Genomic DNA, 7200 nt, shown 5'->3' on the forward strand with positions numbered 1-7200 from the left:
CAAGACCAATAGGAGGGGTACAGACATGGAAAAGTCTAGCACCACACCCACTGGGAGGGACAACGCCCTTGAGGAGTGAAGGGTCCCAGCCCCACACCAGGCTCCCCATCCCAGGATTCCAGTGCCAGGAAGGTAAGTCCCTATAACTTCTGGCTATGAAAACGAGGGGAGATTGTGGCTGAGGGAGATGGAGGGCTGCTGGAGTCTCAGACACTCATCTTAAAGAGTTTGCACACGGACTTACTGGCTGACGGACTCACTCACTCTGAACTCCAGGGGTGGGGCATAAACTCAAAAGTCACCAAGGACATACAGGGAGAAACTGAGTTGTCTGGCTGCAGGGCAAGGGCTGGAGGGGAAGCTTTCTCCCAGAGAGAAGTGCTGGCAGATGCCATTGTTCCTTTATTGAGCCCTCCCTCCACCCAGCCTGCACACACAGGCACAGGCAGGTGCCAAGTCTGAGTCTCCATTAATCTGGCTATCACCATTCACCCCACCCTGATAATTCCTTGAGACCCCACCCAACTGAACTTTCAGGCCCACTCAAGCTCCTTTCAGTGACATTTCTATACAAACAGCCTGTCTTGGTTCAGGCTGAGGACTTTCCTAAAATCTTTTAAAGCTTCACAATCTCCGAACAAGAAGCATCTGGCCTCAATGTGCTCCGTACCTCTTGCTAAGCATCCCCAAACCTAGCACTAGTGGAAACCAGCCTCAGTTTGCAGTTTAGCCTCTCCCAGGCACCTCCAAGCTCAGCATAAGAGACAAGCATCTGCAGATTACTTTGTAGCTTGTACCAATTGGCCCTGAGCAGGACACAGGCAGTAGCTGACCTTGGCCTGCAACAGAGCCCTTCTCAAAAGCCCCCAGAACCAACACACCTGGTTGCTAGCTTCAAACCACAGCAGAGCACTACCCAACCCCCTCCACAAACAACACAGCCACAGAGCAGACTGGGCAGCCACCACAGCCCTGCTAACGCAAATCCTGCTTCACAGGGTCAGCCTTGCGCAACAGCTCCTCCACTGTAGTCACAACCACTCCTCACAATCAATCATCCTGAGGTCTCAATCCCTCCCATTGATGTGCCAACAGCAATCAAGGCTCAACTACAACAGCAGGGCACACAAAGCACACACAAGGGACATACCTGCAGCACCCAGCTCAGGAGACCAAGAAGACTGTGCCACTGGGCCCAACAGGACACCTGCTACATAAGGCCACTCTACCAAGACTGGGAGACATAGCAACTCTACCTAATACATAGGAACAAACACAGGGAGGCAGCCAAAATGGGGAGGCAAAGAAACATATTCCAAATGAAAGAACAGAACAAAACTCTAGAAAAAGAACTAAACAATATGGAGACAAGCAATCTACCAGGTACAAAGTTCAAAACATTAGTTATAAGGATGCTCACTGATCTCAGGGAGAACTTCAACAAAGAGAAAACATAAAAGTGGAGATGGAAAACATAAAAAAGAACCAGTCAGAAATGAAGAATACAATAACTGAAATGACTGCATTACAGGGAATCAACAGTAGATTAGAAGAAGCAGAGAACCAAATCACCGGTTTGGAAGATAAGTCTGCTTCAAATTCTGAGATTCCAAACTCAACTATCTCCCAAGAGGCCAGAACCCAGTCCTCATCAGCTACAACCAGCCAATACTATGTTTTACCTGAAGGCAAAATCATGCCAAAGACTGCTTTTCTTGGTGGAATAGATGTTAGGATGGATGAAAATGGAATTAGAAGAATCTATGCAAAGCATGATTCAGTAAAAGAAGTGAAGATAATCAAGGATTCAACTGGTGTGTCCAAAGGCTATGGATTTGTTCCCTTTTATAATGATGTTGATGTGCAAAAGATAGAATCACAAACAAATTTCCATGGTAAAAAGATGAAACTGGTCCCTGTGATCAGGAAATAAAATTTATTTGCTTATCATGTGCAGTCACATCCTTTGTCTTTTAATCTTCTTCATGTACCACAGTTTCAGAGTGTCTGAAGCAATCCACACACTGAGACTTATATGCAGCCTCCAACCATGAGGAATTATGTAAGTCAATATGTTCAGGTATATCCTCCTTATCCAAGTTCACCAGTTCAGGTCATCACTGGACATCAGATGCCTATATATAGTTATCAGATGCTACCACAGTGACCTTCTGGGGAAAAAAGAAGCTACATTATACCTCTGGCTCATACATCTGTTAACTAACACTGTAATGAAGTTGATTCGGGAGCTGAAGCTTTGCCATGTGAATGTCCAGTTCATGAAGCTATTCAATCCTCTAGAAATGGCCCACAAAAGAAATCTGTGGACCAAAGGATACAGATGGTGGTATCTTGTCTGTTTAATCCAAAGAACAGATTGAGAAATCTGTTGTTACTCAAGATGATTTCTTCAAGGATAAAAGAGTGCATCATTTTAGAAGAACTTGGGCCGTACTTAAAACTGTTTGATCCTCTCTACTAACTTTCTAGTCTCATGGAAAGTTGCTGGATTTTGAATATTAATTAGAGATTGGACATTTTCTACCACTATAGACATTTAGTTCTGAATATTGATAAACCACATTCAGACTATATAAGCTGTACTAGATTTCCTATTTGTTGTTGTTGTTTTTACATTGAAACTGTTTTTCATAAATATTTATTTAGAAACTGATTCTGTGTTGAAAGAAAAAAATAATGAGAATGAAAGGAAAACGTTTAAGATTTATCTGCAAGATTTTTTTAATTGAAATTGACATTTTAACATTTTAAAAGCAAATGCTAATTTTCAAAAAATTGTTTTAGAAAACCCACTATTTTGAAAAGTCAGAAATGTTTTACTTAGAATACAAGCATTTCACTTCTCTAGCAAGTGCCTGTGAATAGTACAGTATTTACAATGTTGTGCTTTACATTTATGATTTGTCTAGAAATTTACCACAAAAGCAGTTTTTTAAACTGCATTTTTAATCAGTATTCAGAATTCAATATATAGTTAGCTGTATTGAAGTCTTCCTTATCTAAACCAAGTAAAATTGATTCTAAAAGAAAAAAAAGAAATTAAAAATTCCTCTATTTGTATGTGAGTCCCTAGATTCAGACCATTGAAGTTATGTGACATTAAACATGTCATTTAAAAGCTTTGAGCTACAATTACTCACATGACTAAAGAAAAGTTTGAAGTATATTTCTAGTTGAACCATTTCCTTTTACCACATCATGCATTTTGTGCATTAAAGATGGGCAGCACTAGGTAGGGAAAACTACTGAAATAGGAGAAAGAAACAGAAAAAAATAGGTTACTGTCCTTCAAAATTGAAATACGTTATGCAGGTCAAGCATTCAAGTTTTAAAATTCTATGGTTCTCAGAAAACAAGGATGGCATTATATGTGTCTTTTGTCTTTTCCCCATCCAATCTCAACATAATATTTTCCCCATAGTAAATATTTAATAATATTTTTCAATGAAGAAACAAACAAATGAGCACATAAACTTTGTTTTATATCTAAGCACCATAGTCTAATAGCCAAGGAGTTGTCTAGGACTGTGTTCTTCTTATATACTTTGAATCAAATGCACACATACATATCCACCACAATTTGCCCCTGGAAACATCTACAGGGTAATCTCATGAGAATAGAGGACTCTATAGAAAATAGAGATAGAGTGACATCAGCAGCATGGTGGTGTGAGAGAATATCCAGGCCAGGCCCCTTCAAATTACAAGTTGGACAGCTGTACTTCAACAAAGTATTCCCTGCTCAACACACAAACACAACTGAGACATCATGCACTGAGACATCTGAAGATGGGTGTATCTGAGCCAAGAGAGACTGGACTGAGAGGGGAAAGGATAGACACAGAAGTTTAGTTCAATCCTATGCTTGCAGCCCAGCAGATATTATAGCAGTGAAGGGTTGGGGTGCAATTTCCACTGGACAAAACAGAGGGGCAGAGACAGCAATCAGGTATGGATGATTGGCACATATTTAGGCAGGGCCCAGGATCCAGGCAGAGAAGTTGTGGGGGGAAAAAAAAAAAAATCGCAATACTCCACAGCCTGCCAGCACCAGAGAAAGGATTCCACAGACACAGGAACATGACCACCCCTTCCCCACCCATTGCAGCACAGCCTGATAGTGACAGTTGGATCAACTGAGACAGAGTGGCTTCCCTGAAGGCTTTTGGTTACAGGAACATGGCACTGGGAACACACAGAAGACCCATAGCCAGTCACTTTCAATCCATGGGAGTGGTACCCAAGACTGAGGTAACCAGATCTTAAAGGGGATGCCCACCTCCTCAGGGGATATGGAGTGTTTTCCACAGCCAAGGTGACACCACCCCACAGAGATCCCAGAAGCCCTAACAGAGCAGGTAAGAGATAAGAAAAACCTGAACTTCAACACCACTACTAGAAAACAAATTATCAACCTGATAAACAGTGAAGTGTCAAATACTTAAAAAAACAGATCTCATTCCCACATATGCCCAGGCAGAGAAATAACAAATCAAGCACAATGAATAACCAAGGTAACAAGGGAATTCAGAAAGAAAATTAAAAATTTCCAGAAAATGAACTTAAAGACATAGAAGAATGTGATTTAAATGACAGAGAATTTAAGATTGCAGTTCTGAAAAAAACTCAATGAGAGACAAGAAAACTAAGAAAGGCAATTAAAAGAACTCAGAAATAAAATCAATGAACAAAAGGAGTACTTCATCAAAGAGATTGAAACTATAACAAAGAGCTAAACAGAAATTCTGGAGGTGAAGCACTCAATAAATGAGATGAAGAGTGAACTAGCAAACTCAGGAAACACAGCAGATCAGATGGAGGAAAGAATTATTGACATAGAAGAGAGAAAGCTAGAAATGACTCAGGTAAAAGGAGAGAATTGAGAGTAAAAAAAAAAAAGAAAATTGAAAGAACTCTTTGAGAACTATCTGAATCCATTAGAAAGTGCAATATAAGGGCAATGAGTATCCTAGAAGGAGAAGAGCTGGAGAAGGGAACAGAGAGCCTATTCAAACAAATAACCAATGAGAACTTCCCAAACCTATGGAAAAAACTGGATCCTTGAATATACTTGTAAAATGCTAACAGAAAGCTAGAAGAGAGTAGAATCAAATATTCAAATTATTGAAAGACAGAAAACACCACCCAAGAATAATATATCCAGCAAAGTTATCCTTCATATCTGAAAGTATACAAAAGTTAAGGGAATTTATCACCACAAGAGAAATACTGAAGGATGCTCTTCTACCTGAAACAAAAAGACTGAAGAATACAAAACTATGAGTAAGATCACTAACAGAAGCAAAAAATTGCAATCCTTGTCCATAATAGGGTATTAAACACTTAACTATAACATGAAGGTTAAAGGAGGTATAACATGTAAAATCTGGAAATGAATTCACAGCATAAAAAGAGATAATTTGTAACAACATAAAAGAGAAGGGGGGAAAAGGGCTGAACTTTCACAGATGAAAGGAGATAAGACGCAATCATAAGAAAAAAACTTAAAGACATGAAATACATGAATCTTTCTCTTGTGTAAAACCTAATGGTAACCACACACACACACACACACACACACACACACAAAAAAAGATCTAGAACTGAGACACATAACAAAAAAGAGAAAAAAACTGAGGGAAAAATCATAGAATACTGCCAAACTAAAATAACAAACAGAAACACAAAGGAAAAGAAACAATGGAGACACTGAGCTACAAAGATAAAATGACTATAGAAAATCTTCACATGTCGGGGCCGGCCCTGCAGCTCAGGTGGTTTGAGCTCTATGCTCCTAACTCCGAAGGCTGCCGGTTCGATTCCCACATGGGCCAGTGGGCTCTCAACCACAAGGTTACCGAGTCCCGCAAGGGATGATGGGCAGCGCCCCCTGCAACTAAAGATTGAACATGGCACCTTGAGCTGAGCTGCCACTGAGCTCCCAGATGACTCAGTTGGTTGGAGCGTGTCCACTCAACCACAAGGTTGCCAGTTCAATTCCTCAAGTCCCGCAAGGGATGGTGGGCTGCACCCCCTGCAACTAGCAAGGGCAATGGCAACTGGACCTGGAGCTGAGCTGCGCCCTCCACAACTAAGACTGAAAGGACAACAACTTGACTTGGAAAAAAAAAAGTCCTGGAAGTACACACTGTTCCCCAATAAAGTCCCATTCCCCTTCCCCAATAAAATCTTTTAAAAAGAAAAATCCTCATACGTCAATAATCACCCTAAATGTACATGGACTGAACTCACCAATTAAGAGGCACAGAGTAGCAGGTTGGAACAAAAAAACTAGGCAACTATATGCTGCCTTCAGGAAACACATCTCATCTTCAAAGACAAACAGTCTCAAAGTGAAGTGGTGAAAATGATACTCCAAGGAAATGTCATGCAGAGAAAAGTGGGTGTAGTCATGCTTATATCTGACAACATAGATTTCAAGATAAAAAAAGGTAACAAGAGAAAAGGTAGACATTTTATAATGATAAAGGTGACAATATATCAAGAAGATATAACACTTATTAATATACTTGCACCCAACCTGAGAGCACCAAAACATATAAAACAGCTACTAAGAAAATGAAGGACAGAAACTGACAAAAACACAATTATAGTAGGGGACCTAAATATCCCATTTTCAACAATACATAGATCATCCAAACAGAAAATCAATATGGAAATATCAGCCTTAAATGATTCAGTAGACCAAATGGAAATAATCAATATTTGGAAAGCTTTTCAAATAACAACACCAGAATATACATTTTTCCCTATGGCACATGAAACATTCTCAAGGATGTACCATATGTTGGGACACAAAACTAACCACATCAAATTCAAGAAGATTGAAATCATACCAAGCATGTTCTCTGACCACAATGCTTTGAAATTGGAACTCAACTGCAAAAATAAAGGAGGAAAAAACACAAATTGTGGAGATTAAACAACATGCTACTAAACAATGAGGGGGTAAAAGATGAAATAAGAGAGGAGATCAAAAGATACATAGAGACAAATAAGAGTGACACTACAACACATAAAAATTGGGGGGATGCAGCAAAAGTGGTAATGAGAGGGAAGTTTGTAGCATTATCTCAAAAAAGGGAAAAACTCAAATAAACAGCCTAACATTTTACTTTAAAGAACTAGAAAAAGAAGAACAAATGAAGCCCAAAGTCA

At 39.7% G+C, this 7200-nt stretch overlaps 1 pseudogene; it reads left to right on the plus strand.

Annotated features, from left to right (window-relative positions):
- The first annotated feature begins 1516 nt into the window (after nucleotides 1-1516).
- On the plus strand, nucleotides 1517-2469 carry LOC109452720 (deleted in azoospermia-like; annotated as a pseudogene).
- The last annotated feature ends 4731 nt before the right edge of the window (nucleotides 2470-7200 follow it).

The sequence above is a fragment of the Rhinolophus sinicus genome, chromosome 1 (assembly GCF_057876585.1).
Source record: "Rhinolophus sinicus isolate RSI-liver-muscle chromosome 1, RSI-T2T, whole genome shotgun sequence".
Classification (NCBI taxonomy): domain Eukaryota; kingdom Metazoa; phylum Chordata; class Mammalia; order Chiroptera; family Rhinolophidae; genus Rhinolophus; species Rhinolophus sinicus.